This window comes from Hyposmocoma kahamanoa, unplaced genomic scaffold (assembly GCF_003589595.1).
Source record: "Hyposmocoma kahamanoa isolate Upper Pololo Valley unplaced genomic scaffold, ASM358959v1 95, whole genome shotgun sequence".
Lineage (NCBI taxonomy): Eukaryota > Metazoa > Arthropoda > Insecta > Lepidoptera > Cosmopterigidae > Hyposmocoma > Hyposmocoma kahamanoa.
In genome coordinates, this window is record NW_020654972.1 from 3,353,128 (window position 1) to 3,370,230 (window position 17,103).

Sequence of the window (17,103 nt, forward strand, 5' to 3'; positions counted from 1 at the left end):
GTAAATCGGGCTCAATATTCAGACATGTTATTCTTCTATCTATCTTACATGTTATTTTCCAAGCACTAAATGAGTATGTCATAGAAGGCACGAAGAGTGGATTTGTTGTGAATTTTTAGTAGCAGTAGAGTTCCTCGTGAAAGAGCTCGTCCAGGGCACCACCTTACTAGTACTACTGCTACCTTACCTATTTCTGCCGCCAAGCAGTAATAGGAGCATTACTACGTTCCGGTTTTGAAGGGTAAGTAAGTGCGCACGTCGTGTACCCACCACGCAGCGACCGCGTGCACGTGTTTGGAGACAGAACTGTTGTAGCAAAATAAGCTCTATTTATTTAGCTTCTACGTTTTGACTTAAATGACCAACAAACATCAACTTCACACCATTATTGTTAGCCGATATGGGTTCATCCAGTTATTCAAATTCTCTCTTGGAATTCACGGCGAGGTTGGCTTGTTTTGATCGACGCGGCAACCGCGCGATCGCGCGGTTATATTATTCCGAGGAATTTAAACGTTGTTGCCTAGTAAATAGAATTCAGGTTCGCCATTAATGTACGTGAAAGCGTGCTTGGCGAACGGTTACAACGCGGCGGCCACATGAAAACTTTCGCGTCGTTTTACTGGGCGCTAAGTGTGCTGGTGAAATTATAGGCACACTTGTCAACTTATGTCTCAGGGTGACGAGCGCAGTTGCAGTGTCCCTTAGATGTTTGCGATTTAAAGCGTGTCGCTTACCACCAGCCACACTTGTTCGTTCCGCCCGTCACTAGTTAGTACCATTAAAAAAATTAAGAAATCGGAAATTTATCTTACTGTAGGTAACCCCGTACACAAAAAAGAATTGCTTGGTCGGAAGAAGCTATCAATGTATTCGACCTATGTACAGACAGTCTGAAATCTGTGTGTTATAACGATGTTATAACAATTCTCCTTTTCAGCACCTTTGGCGTTAACGTGGATTCGTCCGGAAAATGTATAGGCGCCTTAGAAGATGGAAAAGAAAAGGAAGGCGCTGTTCTATAACAGTGGACTGATAACTTTTTTTCGTGAAAATAAGGTCAGCGAGCACACAACATTTTACAATATCCATACAAATAAGAGTGAGTGTTACTATTACGAGCTTCACCATCGATGTAGGCATGTTCTATACGCAGACAAGCATAAGCTACGTACGGACTTATACATTATCCATTTATTTTTTATTTTTAACCGAGTTCAAAAAGGGAGGAGGTTCTCAATTTGATTGTATTTTGTTTTGTACATATAAGTTACGCGATAAAATTTTGCCTCCACCAGAACGAAGTTAAAGCAATATCAAAGGTATACAAGGCCATATTGACAATCAATATGGCGCGTGTTTTAAGCACAGGTAATAAATAGTACAATTTAGGTACATTTTTTTGGTACTAAATTTGTCAGGGTTCGTTAAGATACACCCGCCATTCTGACTCTCGCCCGTACTCCATAGCCCAACTATATTCTTGTTTCGTCCTTGTTTTGGAAAAGGTTATAAAAGTTTCAAGCGTCACAAAATTGAAAGAAGCCACAAATCAGAAAACTGTTTTCTACAACGCAATAATAATTCGATCGAAAGAGCAGCTTTGTTCGACAACAATACAAAAAGAAAATAAACTATCGTCAAAGGACTTTTATTGAACTTCCCTTTTTAAAGTTACAATAAGAATTTCTATATAGACAGTAAAAAATAGCGGGTTTTTAAAGTGAAGAGTACAGATTTTACAAAGATTAGTTTTGTTTTAAGTATACTATGAAGAAAATACGAAGAAAGAAATAGTGATGAAGAAAGTTGGAACTATATTTATTATTTTACACCCAATAACAAAAGATTCCTGAAAATTCCAATAATTACGAATTCCAAGTCTAATAATGTCATATAAGTCAAAGGGAAAACATGAATATTGACTCCCGCCGCTTAAAAGACTATTTAGAAAGTGAACATGAGAACTAAGTTATTTAAGTGAACGTGAAAACATAATGTTGTAGAATCACAATGGAAAATATTTAATGAGAATCCCGATAATTAAACGAAGACAAGGCTCAAAGGACTTGTATCCAAGCCAAAACTTAATAAAAAAAGAATAGCTATAGCTTATACACCGTGTTTCATGGTGTCGCCATCTCTGAGCTCCCGGGTTCGATTCGCGACCAGGTCAATGTAGAAAAACTAACTTTTCTATATTGTCTAGGGTTTGGGTGTTTATGGTACCGTCGTTGTTTAAGATTTCCATAACACAAATGCTTTGGAATTTAAGCAACGTATGTGATGTTGTCTAATATTTTAATATCTTTGGAGAGATGTGGTCTCTATACTTTTGTGGATAATTCTTTTGTAGGTATGCAGGTATTGTTTTTCACATGTCTATTTGGTATTGCAAATCACATCTTATACATTCAGGCGTCATTTCTTCATTAGAACAATAACTCATATCAACCATGTTTTAACTCTGCCATGAACTGGACTTAAATTTTTTAAACTTCATATTTCAGTAGAGAATTCTATTTGCTTGACTTGGAATGACAGTGGGAATGGCGGCCATTTTGTATTGCGAATTTTGATTTTTTTTTACTCCCGGTAGAAACTGCCCAGGGTGTGAAGTATCATTTGTTTGGAGTCCTTAGGGCTAAGACGTATACTGTGGCCAGGCAACTGAGGTCCTACCTGATGCGGAGCAATTTCCGAAGGTTTTGGTACTTCCTGATACTCACCAAATCCACCCAACCATTACTCGCATACATCACTCTTATACACCCGCTCTTCTTCTGGGAGAAAAATACTGCCAAAAATCCGAAAATTCACTTGTATGGTGGCCGTATTTGAAAATGGCGGAATCCAAATTTCGTTCGCAAATACATACTACGAACCTCTGCAGTTGACTCGTACTATTCTGTACGACATTTGTTTGAGCGCCTCTCATCTATCTCCAACACTCGCCGAGATGTAGGCCTCGGAACATAGTGGACTGTGGAAAATGTATGGCGGCCATATTGGAAAATGGCGGAATCTAGAATTTGATCGCTAACTCGTATTACAGGCTACCAAACATAAAAGGTTATAAAATTTCAGCCGGATCGGAGCACCTTTTTGTCGGGACGCCATCTTGAATCGGCCATTTTGAAACAATAATTTCGACGGCTAGTTAGCTCCTACCACCCTCTACGATATTAGTTTAATACAATCTACCTATCTTCAATAGTTTCCGAGATACCGGCCCCCGAAATTTGTATGGCGGCCATTTTGTTTTTTGAATTTTGCCCAGGTTGTAGATGAACATTTGTTTGGAGACTTTGAGCCAAGACGCATACTTTGGCCGGGCAGCTGGGGTCCTACCTAATGCAGAGCATATTTTGAAGGTTTCGATACTTTTTCATACTCACTAAGCCCACCACCACCATCTCATACCACCCGCCCGTATTCTGGGACAAAAATGACGCCAAAGAGCAGACAATTCGCATGTATGGCGGCCATCATGGAAAACAGCGAAATCGAAATTTCGATTCGAGATTTGCATTGCAGACTCCCATTCATGACCGCATGCCAAATTTGAGCCAGATCGGAGCACTTTTATTTTGGGCCCCAATTTTGGGTTGGCGATATTGAAAAAATTTTGTCAGCGGCAGTTGACCCCCGCCGCCCTCTATGACATTTGTTCGGGGACCCCCGTCCATCTCCAATACTCGCCGAGCTATAGGGCTCTGAAATTTGTATGACGGCCATCTTGTTTATTCGAATTTCAAATTTTTTTCACTTCCGGTTGAAACTGACCAAGATGATGGCCATTTTTAGTTTGACGATCCTGTCGGTAGGTGTAATACTTTAGCCGCGCAGCCGGGGTCCCAACTGATGTAGTCCACTTTTCGAAGATTTCGGATTTTTCTGGTACTCACCGGAGCCATCCGATCCCGACTCCCGTACATCATTTTTACTTCTTCTGGGAGAAAATGAAATTTAACATAGAGACGGTTGAGATACAACAACGCTATAAAAAGTATCTCATTTCCACTACATCGGGAAGCATGCTTTACATTTATGTTTACAATATATTTACAATTATGAGATCTTGTACTCGTAATCTATTACGTCTCCGTATATTATCTCCATTTGATGGCGTGCGGACGCTTCGGGCTTCGCTCTCCGCGGACCTCGACCTCCGGCCTCGGCACTTACGGCTTTGTTTAAAAAAAAATTGAAATAGCTCTTTAACGGTGGCCATATTTAAAAATTGCAAAAAATATATTTTGACCACTAATTATTATCAAACAATCTTAGAAATCTTTTCGTGCCAATTTTCAGTCCGAGCAAAGCAAGTTTTTCAATAGCCATTTACATAAAAAATTACGGCTATATCGAAAAACGGTAGAAACAAAATTTTTACCCCAAATTGTGATTGAAGCCATGCCATTTTCAGTCGCATTAGAAGAAATTTTTATGTATCGCCAAAAAAGTTTGTATGGCAGCCAAAAAAAAATTAAAAATGGCGAAAAATAAATTTCGACCGCTAATTATTATCAAACACCTATAGAGATCCCCATATATCGATTTTCAGTTGAATTAGAGCTAATTTGTATAAGTTGTTGAATGGCGGCCATATTAAAAAATGGCGTAAAACCATTTTTGAACACAAATTATTATCAAGCACTCCTAGAAACCCACACATGCCAATTTTCAAAGGGATCAGACCATTTTTTTTCTGCCGCCAACAAACACTGCTATGGCAACCATATTTGAAAATGGCGAAAAACCAATTTTGACCACAAATTACTATCTAAAATACTTCTAGAGGCCTCCGTATGTCAATTTTCAGCCGGATCAGAGCAAGTCCGTTTCGGCAGCCAATTTTAACGAAGAAAACGCTTATATGACTGCCATATTAAAAAATAGCGAAAAGAAACTTTTGACCCCAAATTATGATTAAGGACTCCTAAAGACGAAATTTAAAAAAATGAAATTTATTACGAACGTCACTTATAGGGTCGCTGGCCAGCACAACTTCTACCTCCGGCAAACAAATCAGTTTCAAATTGACGATATATTAAGTAAACGTTTTTATTTTCGTTTTTTCTAAATCTTCGAGCTTCGCAGATGTTCGTAAAACTAAGAACTACCTTGATTAAATTAGTGTTCAAAGAAAATAAGCAGTTTGAGATCAGCCCTTCCCATTGATAGTATTTATGTGGTCTGTGGTAGTTACTATATCACAAACAAACAGAGAGATACACAGACAAAGGCTTTTCAAACCTATAACTCCCCCTTTTTACTGCAAGGTTTATAAAATGTGTAGACATTTTGAGCGGTCTGAATTTATAGATAAAACTGAACACTTTGAATGTGCCCCTATTTTTGTTTAGATTAAACGTTTAGATCACTTTGACGCTGTTTCAGAGCAGAGTGTACATATACGTGTAACTTTATTTCTACCCAACTACTTTGGACCGCCTTTTGTGCGTCGGAAGTCCCGAATGGACCAGAATAACATAGTCGGGTAATTTATATCAGTCAGGAGACATTAAAGATAAAGGAGATTGTCTGTTACTGAAAAGTTTTACGAAGGTGAGCTGTTTCGCTTTGTTCAGTTTCCATTACATTTTTCACGTCTCACGTTGTTTTAAACAAGTGTAAGCTAACAACAGGATAGATTTGAATATGTCTCGTAATTGTTATTTATTTTAGAATGCTGTAACGTTATCGTTATGATCCGTAATGAAGGCCGCATCATGCGTATACCCATCAAAGATATGCTACTAAAGGCTTACACGCGAGACATTCTCAAAAAATGTGTATTAAGTACATATGAACAAATGTTGTAACCTCTACTTATGTAATAACACCAATTGACAGGGCAACCAAGTCATGCGCCTAGTGGTAACCGTCACGCCTGTCCATAACAGTGCCGCTCAGAGCTGTAAATCGCAAAGATCTGAGGGGCACTGCCACTACGGCCGACACCTTGAGACAAGTTGACAAGTCTCATGTGCCTGTAATTTCCCCAGCAACCTTGACAGAATGCTCACATTAATGCTTAGCGGCAGAAATAGGTAATGTTTCAGTACTTTCCTGGACAGAGACAGGTAGTACAGAAAGAAGTAACGATCTTCTAAATTAGTATGAATTAAGTTTAACGAGACAAATATCGTGATTTGGAAAGTCCCTACATTTTCGTTCCGCTTGCTGTTGAAACGTCGGGTTGTTGGGGTAGCGATGCGAAAAAGTTTGTAGCGGAAATCGGGCGACGGCCAAGAGAGAGTGGAAATGACTCCCGCGCCGGGTTGTTCTTGGCGCATAGATTGTAGCGAGGAAATGCGGCAAGCGTGATAGACACTTTTGCGCCGGGATCAGTCAGGGGCGGATTTTTTCACGAGTGAGAGCACTGAACCATGTAATTTGTAATTTCTTGACTTATTGAAATTATTTGTTATTCATGACTACACTATGCCAATAAAAATATAAATTTACAGTTTGAAGTCGAACAATATTCCATATGAAAAATGCCGCAGAATAATGTTATCGGCAAATTCCCAAATGTTATCTTTTTTTGTTTATAAAGTGAACACATTGTTTATGTAAAAATGTACCTTTTTTGAACAATAATGAAAACTCAAATAAAACTTAATTGAATAAACCGTAGAGTTTAAATTAAAAAATAACGTCACCATGTAAAAAAATTCATTCCTGACATGTGTTAAATCTCAAAGAGGGAGCGAAAACTATTACATTCCCCGGGTGACGTGATGTGGGGACATAAAGCCGAGATGGGGCCCGTTTTATTACGTCACATCATAGCGAAATCTATAAAGATACCGTGAAAATATAGTGGAACGCGGCGGTGTTACGGCACGGTGTGGCACTGGCCTGCCCTGCTAATGTTTGTTTTACGTAGTAGAGCTTGATAGGGATTTATTTATTCAGAAAGCGGGAGCAAGCGGCTCAACATTTTCATTTCGAGTCAACTTTTTGTTTCGTTACTTTTACTACTACTTTATAAATTTATGTAATCTTTATAATCACACTTATTTACAAAAAGAAAAAAAAAACTTAAATTGAGTTAAAGGGAATCTTGTTTAATTGCGGAGTCTTACTTATTTACAGAATAATAATACGAAGTACATTACTTTAAGGATTATTCAAACCAACATTTCGTAATAAACGAATGAGCCGGGATTCCACTAAGAAGACCAAGGACTTAGCGATATAGCAGTTGAATCTTTTGAAACAAGCCTTTATGTGATCCAAAGGGTATATTGGGCTTCAAAGTTTGAGCAAACTTCAAACACGCTAAACGCGGATGTGGCGTGACGTTTATTGTACGATGCAGTCAGGGACAAATTTTATTAAATGGTAAAGATGTGACCATCAAATGAGCATGAGAACAGTGCGTCGAGGGAAATACTTGTCAATTTATGTCTCAGGGTGACGGGCTCAGTGGCAGTGGCCCTCATATCTTTGGGTTTTACCTGAGCGATACTACAACTGTTATGGACAGTCGTGTCACTTACCACCTGGTGGGCGACTTGTATGCCCCATCATTTAGTCTCATAAAAAAAACATTGGGTAGTTATAAATTTAGTCATCTCTACATGAGAGGGGAGCATGATCACAGCATATGCTATTGCTATAGAGAAATGTTTCCCGCAAAGAGACAAAATTGTATTTGCACTAATGCTAAGCCTGCTGACGCATTCTTACGCTACACTTTCTTCCTAAGCGCCCAGTTACACGAGGCGAAAGATTTCATGCAGCCGCCGCGCGGCGACAGGTGCAGTAATGGCGAATCTGTATATTCTAGGCAACTACATCTAAATTCATCCGAATAATACAACCGCGCGGTCGCCGAGCGGAGTCCGCGTTGGCGCCACGTAGACCAAATTCAAACCAGACTCCCCCGCGTGCCCAGGACGCTCATTTAAGTTAAAACGCAAAAGCTAAATAAGTAGAGCGTATTTAGCCATGACAGTTAGATACACGCAGTCCCTGCGTGGCGGCAAGACGGACTCTGCTCGGCGACCGGCCGCACTGGATGAGCGCGGTGAAATTAGTGTCATTTATTCGACACTAATTTCACCGCGCGTCCTAAGGAGTTATAGAAAGTAACTAAGTGGTACATCTAAACTATACGAAACTTAAGCAACGGTATCTCCTGGTGGGTCAGATGGCAGCTTTAATGCGACCGGTACCAAGGCGAAATACTCATTTTTTTTGGAAAAAGCTTCTATCCATTAAACTTATTAACTCCATCATACTGTCTAGCATATATTTGTGGTTGTGTTCTCTACTTTGCTCCGGTTTCTACATTACGTGTAAAGCGAAACCCATATTTTGTCAATGTCATTCCTTTCGCATTTCCATCCCCAGTATATCATTCAAGAGATCGATGTTTCCTCGTATCTGTTCTAAACTGCTTTCGGGAAAGTAGTCGAGTTTACAAGGTGTAGTGGCATTTTGAACTTTATTTCTTACACGCTTGTGTTGGAGTTTTCTGTACACCCACCTCACATCAGTTGTTTATACAAAACTTGACGGAATGTTATTTAGTTTTAAAAGTTAATGGATATTCATGCAAGTATAGTATTAACGTCGTGTTTGTGTGATTTAACATATAAGACTTGGAAACAAATTGCAATACAGTCCCGCTTACAAACCTACTGTTGTACATTCCATCAAAAGCATTTACATTAATTAATTTAAAAAAAAAACAACAAGACGACGTGATTTCAATATAACCTAATCCCATTTACAGTGTGAATCATTAGATTCCTATTATGTTTTTGTTTCTTGGAAGATTTAACAGTTATAACAATGAAATATATATATGAAAATAGCCTTCACTATAAATAAAGTCTTCTACGGCTCTAAATATTATACAGCAAAAGTTTTGATTTCGGTCTACGAATAAACGCGTAGCAGTCTCGACACTGGCGAGAAAGTCAATTTACGTTGCAAATATTTTATATTGATTGAAGAGTCGTATAAAGTGATATGTATAAGTATTTTTTTTATTCTAATTCTTGTATGTCTTAAATGTCCTAAGTTTATCATTAATAGTGTCACCTAATGAAACTATAATTATTTATTCACACATCAAAATATTTTCAAGTATTTTTAATCTTAATATAGTGCTAACATTTATTCAAGAAAGACTTGAATAGTCGTTGCTAAATATAACGACTGCGTAAAAAGGTTTATAAACGTATAAATGTGATAATTGTACACGTGCTTCTAATGCCTCCAATAGACATAAAATCGAAATCCCTGTTCGGTATCATGCTAACGTTTAAATTGGTTTCCATTAACCCGCTCAGTAGAGAATATTGTCAATTTGCGTTCAACTTTTAATGAGAGGGCTTCATTTTAGAGAACGCTTTGGAGATCATCTCACAGGCTGATTTGAAGGTCGGTACTTATTCGGACTTGAAGGTCGATTCTTAGGTCGACTTAACGTTCTGTTGGCATACGGACGTGAAGGTCGATTTACAGGCCGATTTCCTGTATTTTTTTTAGTTTTAACATTTTTTTTAGTTTTAACATTTTTTTTAGTTTTAACATTTTTTTTAGTTTTAACATTTTTTTTCGTTAAACGACTCGTCCTTGGCTGGTTAATAGTTTGGTTGGCACTTGGTCCTAAAGGTGGATTCACAGGCTGAATTGAAGTTTCCAGAGCCTCTCTTCTGGCCCTCGATTCTTGAGCCGCAATTTGTAACGTTAACATTGAATTGATAGCCGACAATAAATATAACCATGTTACAGTGTAAAAAAACAGATACACAAAACTTATCACTACATGCGCCCTACCAGTTCCCTGCAAGCAATAATTATTTATCATACAGTAAATAGAGAACGCCAACGAATTTAAAATACACACAAAAACATGCATCATTGTACCCCATAAGTAGACTTTAACCATTGTAGGTTTTCCCATATAAGTTCCAATAATTAGAAAAATACTGGTTACCAAAAATGGTACGCAAGAATTTAAATAAACTAATATATAGATAAATACATCAATTTTTTCCCCGTAAGTTTCTAAATAACTACTGTGGTTACATATTACAAGTAGTACTAGACTGAAGCTGATTATTGATTTAGCCAGACTGATTATGGCAGTGACATAGCTTCCAGTTTTCAGTGGTATACACAGTAGAAACCTATCAACGGTGAATAACCACTTGCCCACCCTTAATTGCCAGTCGAATAAATGCGTTATATTCCCAAATTTCGATCTTTGATTCTTATTCCGCTTTGTAGGCCGATTCACATATTGACTTGTAGATCGTCCCTTACGCAGAGTAGAATTTTGATTTTCATTACGAAGTGGAGGTCGACTCGATGACATGAGAACACTTATCATTGTTTTTATTTACTTAGTTCTAGATTCTCATATCTTAATAGACTAGATAATTACTAACGGAAAAATATTTGTTTATAATATTATTTATCACTTCAAAAGAGGCAATGCTTACGAAATATTTACTGAATGATAGCTGTCATCCTTTTATGCATAGATAAATATGTGAAAGGAGGTTTTTCATCCTCAAAGGAAAGGTGGACTATATGTTTTTTATAGTGCTTTCCCTGTTATACATATAATGGGTAACCATAATACCTGGTTTTAGCCTAGGTGTTCTGGGTCGTGTGGTAGTGCCACGGAGCGAAATCTGTGACTCTGGTATTCCTAGCACAGGGAATTCCTTAGTTTGAAACCAGGTTTTTGGTGTGGTTATCTAGCATTATTATTATTGGCGACAAAGAACAGATTTTTGATCTGAAAAATGAAAAGGATTCTGATTATAACAATACTTCAATCAATTTACAGGTACTTTTTACATTTTGACGTACATATTTAATATACTTGGTACTTACTAAATCGAGCCTGTTAAAATGACATATTTTCGGTGTGATTGCCGTAACAGTTTACAAAGAAATATCTGTAGGTACTACTAGTGAGGCAATGTACACACCGCCGAGCGGTGAGCGCAATATACATTGAGTACATGTCGTCAGAGCATGGATGTGCAATCTTTTACATACTGGCCGGTGTGACATTGAGGGTTATTTTTTTTTCAAATTTACTTTTTTTGTAATTTCAGGTAACGGGACGAACAAGTCGTGCGCCTGAAGGTAAGCTACACGCCTGTCCATTACAGTTGCAGTGCCACTAAGAGTTTTAAATCGCAAAGATCTGAGAGATACTGCCACTGCGCCTGTCACCCTGAGACATGAGTTAACAAGTCGCATGTGCCTGTAATTTCACCAGCATCCCTTACCCTTCAAAACCGGAACACAGTAATGCTGACATTAATGCTGCTTGGCGGCAGAAATAGGTAAGGTGGCACTACTTGACAGTACTTCCCTGGACGAACTTATTCATAAGGAGCTCTACTGCTACTAAACTTACTTACTTTGTCGTCTCGTAGAACTCTCTTCATGTCAAGTTGTGTTTTTTTCACGTTATTTGTTTTGGATATATTTTAATAAAGATCTTAGTTAAAATATTAAAATTAGTTTTTTTCATTTATTGACAGAGTCGGCCGAGCTGAATCTCATGTATCTAACACCAAAGGAAATCAATGTATCCATTGACACTGTTAGTTAACCTAGATCCCTTGACATGTAGGTAGGAGTTGCTTCATATATTGTCTACCTAGGAAGCTAAAACGGAAGCTTCTAAGAGCATTACAGATACTTCGTGTCGACTTGGGGACAAATTATAAATAATGGACGTGTGTGTGCATTGAGTGGCCACATGGCGAATTTGCAAGTGCAATATGTCAAGTCTTAGTGGTAGTTGTAAAACAACTGTAGAAAGGGTCCTAAATTTTGAAAAGAAATAAATAAAAAGTTACTACCCTAAATGTATGGCCCCTCAGTTCTCACAGGGCGCCCTACCAAATATTGGAAACTATTAAGTTTACGCTTGTGCTTTGCGTACGAACATTTATTAAAGATGTATTTAAATTATCGAGTTCTTAGGTTTTCGCGATTGTTACACATAGGAAATTAAACTATTTTTCCGGATTTCAATCGCGTATATTTGTTTTTCGAACAAACCGACGTTTCGGGCCCTTTATAGGTCCCATAGTCACGGTCGAAATGTCGGTTTAAAAAACATGTATTTAAATTGTTTTACCAAAAATAACAGATTACAGAGCATTGCTAAAAAAATTACGCTTTCTACAATGGTTTTACAACTACTACCAAAACTTGGGCCACATTTGCAAGTGGACCATGTGGTCACTCAGTGCACACACACATAATAATGGGGATACAAGTCACAATAGATAGGTTTGGTTCGCAGTGGTTCATGAATTCTACGTTCTAAATAATAATATAGAAGGTGCAAAAAAGGAGTCTCCCCGCACGATGTACCATTACTTACCTGTAAATCTGGCACACCCTGGGCGAGCACGTTACACCGATTGCCAAATTCAAATGGCAGGTATTATAGTGTATGCCATCGATACGATAAGAAAAATATGATATAATAAATAATAATGACAGACGTAACTGCTGTTAAGATTGGCGCAATTCATAAATAAATATTCGCTTGGCGCAGCGGTGACGCTCATGCAATATTCAGTGTGTTGCTTCCACGGACAACGTGTTCCGAGTAATCGATGCCGCAGTCTGTCGGCACTCGAGCGAGCTTAGAGCTTTGCCGACACATCGACACTTGTGTCCTGGTAGAACTGAGTGGAATGTTTGTATTTTGGTATCCAATTCCTAAGAAAAATTTGTCGAGATACTAAGCAGACATTTCCAGGTAAAGGATTATTTTAGCCAAAAAGATAGATAGATAGATAGATAAACACTTTATTGCTCACATACAAGAACAAGAATAGTACATAAACAACTTAAAACTAATGTGGGCAAAGGCGGTCTTATCGCTAAGAGCGCGATCTCTTCCAGACAACCTTTGAGTTAGAGGAAAGCTAATCGGAGCGGGAGACGTAGTATGCCAATTTTACAAATATAAAAATAAAAATAAATAAATTGCATAAATTAAAAAAACAAAATAAATAAATTAAATAAAGACACATAGTAATTTATAAAATATTTAATAAATAATGATATATTATACCTACGTAAATATATGTATATATAAATATACCTAAATAAACTTATACTTACTAATAAATATACACACGTTGCAGACTAGGACCGTGATATGACTCAGAATGTCGGATTTCAAATGGGAGATCGTTCCATAATTTTGCAGCCTTATTCGTAAAGGAATCTTTGTAATACTCAGAGCTAGTGAATGAAGCCTTTAGTAGGTTATCCATTTTAGACCTTAGTTCACGGTTGTAATCATCCCCGAGGAAGCGAAAACGAACCTTAAGGTATGGCGGCTTACGAGGGTCATATAGAACATTATAAAGAAAGCTGAGAACGTGCTCCTCACGGCGCAATTTGATAGGGAGCCACTGAAGCCTTCTCCTAAATTCGGCCATATGATCGAACTTGCACAATCCGTATATGAATCTGATGCAAAGATTCTGTAGACGCTGGAGTTTGCTTAACAGATCCTCATTAAGGTCAATGAAACAGACATCTGCGTAATCAAGAATAAGTAAGAGAAACGATTGTACAAGATCAACCTTGGTCCTTACAGGAAGCAGATTTTTCCAACGCCGCAATGACCCAGAGGCAGCAAACACCCTCCTACTCACCTCAGCGATATGTGGCGACCAAGACAGAGTGGAGTCAAAAAGACCGCCAAGATTTTTAACAACATTACTGTAAGGCAGAGGTCAGGAGTTGAAGAAGAGCGGGAGAATAGTGGCATTATTTAATTTGGCGATTTGCTTCGAGCCTCCAATGACGATGGTCTGCGACTTGTTAGGATAAACCGTAAGGCCATGGATTAGACTCCAATCGTGTATAGTCGCGAGATCGTCATTAAGTTCGGCGATTAAATTGTCCACGTCGTACACAGGAGACTGAGAATAAATCTGAAGGTCATCGGCATACAAGTGATACTGGCAAGAAAGTAAGGGAGTTTATAAAGATGGAAAAAAGAGAGAGAACCTCGCCCTGAGGCACACCTGCAGTAACAACAACGAGATAGTGGCGAAACCACTCCACTACCAAATCTGACACAAGGACAGATTTCAGCATTGCTAACAGGATATCAAAGTCAACAGCATTGAACGCGTTGCTAAAATCTAAGAGAACTAATACTGTCAGATGTTGATTCGACATACTCTCGCGAATATCATCAGATACCTTGGTTAAGGCAGTAACAGTGCTATGCCCTGAGCGGAAGCCAGATTAGAAAGGACTAAGGATATTGCACAAGTTCACGAATATTGTGATCTAGCAATGAACAAGACGCTCAAAAACTTTGGAAAGGAACGGAAGAATATAAATAAGGCGTAAGTGAGAAGGTAAAGATGGATTAAAGGTTTTAGGTATAGGTACTACAGCAGCTTGACGCCAGGAGCTCGGGAAGGTGCCAGTGTCGAGAGAAAAGTTGAAAATATGGCAAATTATAGGAACAAGAATTGAAGAACCGTGTAAGATCATCTTACGGTTTATTCCATCCAGCCCTTCAGCATTGGATTTAACGGCCAAAATATTTTTCTCAACTTCGCCCTCGGTCACGGGCCTAAAAGAGAAAGCCGGATGTTGCGAGTCGTAAGCGGTAGAGAGCGACTGTAGCGTAGATTGCTTAACACTAGTAGAAAGAAAGGAAGGCGTGAAATGAGAGTTCAAAGAGTTAGGATCAAGGTTAAAAGAAGTAGGAGATTTAGAGTTGCCAATACCAAGAAATGACCATACCTTAGCAAGATCACCATTGGAAAGACACCATCTGCTCTCTGAAACAAAGATTTGCCCACGGTAGCTCTGATGAAAAATCCCGAACAGACATAAGAATGCAGTACTAATCAATATGTTTTAATTTATTCTAATTTTTACTATTAATTAATAATAAATTAAACTTAATAAATATTCATTCAATAAAATAATTTGTAAAACGTGATGTAGCGCAAAAGTGATGTAATTTGTAAACTGGAATGTTTCTTTCTAAAATTAAAAATAAGGTATTCAATTAATGACTTTTGTAACTATAGTGAAAAAATTGGGTGGTTTGCATTAATATTAGATATAACTGGTTGACGACTGTACCACCTCAGTCAACCGTGATCATGGAACCTGTAAAGGGCCCAAAACGTCGGTTTGTTTGATAAAACAAATATAGGCGATTTAAATCCGGAAAAATAGTTTCATTTCCTAAGTGTAACAATCGCGAAAACCTAACAACTCAATAGTAAAATACTCTTTAATCAAAGATGTATACAAAATCTTTGTGGTACTACTTGTTGGCGCAGACAAAACGGATTGAATTGAACCACCCAACATTAAATAGGCAAATTTTGTTTTGTAAAGTTTGTACGACAAACTTGCTTCGCTCACCGTCTATATTTAATAAAAATCAGTTCGTTTTACAACCTTAAGGTCTTAAATAAATATATATTGAAATATAAAAAAAAAACTGTTGACTTCGTAACATAATTTATTGAAAATAATAAACTTCTCTTGTTCGTCGACAATTTACAATCGAAAATATTTAATTTTCAGCGTAACTACATTGTATTTTTATATTACAATAAAATGTTGTTTTAACAACACTTATAACATTTTATTATAGACAAGCATGATACTTACGTTTTGTTTTCTACCTACAATTTAATTCTATAGTAGATTAATTTCTCAAGGAAGCTATAACTTGTTTATGTGTTCGTTATTATGAGTTCCGTAACTAGAAAAGAAAAAGGGTTAAATTAATCAGGCTTTAAATAATCTTGAAGTATAATTTAATTAATCAAGATGTAAAACTCAAAAAAATTTTTTTTTTTGGGGTTGATGTTGCTCGTTTCCCTAGGTTTACTTACACTTGAGAACCTACAAGTGACCCCTGAATGATGTTAAAGAGCAACAACTACCGGTGGTAGACTTCGGCCGTGCCTGGTAACTACCCTCCCGACGCAATCGAGTCGCCAAATGGTTTATCCGTGTTCCGGCTCGTGTTCGGGAGTTGCTATTAGGAGGTCGGATCAGAACAGTAGCACTGCGTCCAACGACGAGTAGTAGCTACTTGTACTGCTACACTGAGTACTCGGTTCTGGAGGCTAGCGGGATCCGAAGCATGGTGCACCGCTGGCCGACCGTGGGAAGTTGGGGACCCAAGTAGCGGGAAAGCCACCCGTGAAAGGCTGCCCCGCCACCCAACGAAAAATCCCGGATTGCTCCACCTTGCCGGTTGGCAACGGAGAGGAGGACCAGGTGGCCATCTCCGGGGGGGTTCGGGCGTCCCCGCGGTCTCCAAACTGATTGTATCCTCGTGTGGCAGTGTGAGTTTGCTGCTTGGTTGGACGACGCATTGCCTCGTTCAGCAGCCTTCCTCCTGCCTATTCGCTTCTCCAATTTAATACAGCGGTTGCACGTCCTCCCATTAAAAGTGCACCTCACCAACATCAGAGGGCTGCACTCAAATATCGAAGCGGTCCACTACCACCTGGATACCGATAAACCGAAACTGCTGTTCCTCACCGAGACGCAGATCAGATGTCCGATTGACATGGCGAAACCTCAGCTACCCAGGGTATACTCTGGAGCACAGGTTCCTACCTCGTGCCGGAGTCTGTGTGTACGTTCATGATAACATCTGTGTCAAGCGTCTGAAGAACCTTGAGAACCGAGTTTTTCTATTTTGTAGCTTCTGGTTGACATAGGAGTTACCCAAATAGAATACTGCTGTATCTACCGCTTGCACAGTGGAGATCAAGAGACAACCAAGCTGTACCAACATCTGAGCGAGACGTCTGATGAGGCTCAGCTCAGGTATCCAGCGGCGCAACTAGTCATTCTGGGGGACTTTAATGCATATCTTCAAGAATGGTTGTTCCCATACCATCCGATCTGTTCTGACCGATAGTTCTGTACTGTCCGCAACCTTTATTCTGCTGCATATAAACGATATGTTGACTCCAGGTACCTTTGGGTATGCTGATGACAGCACAGTTGTGGACAGGTACTTGACCAATGCAATGGTCAGTGGAGAAGAAATCCAGTCTTGTCGCGAGT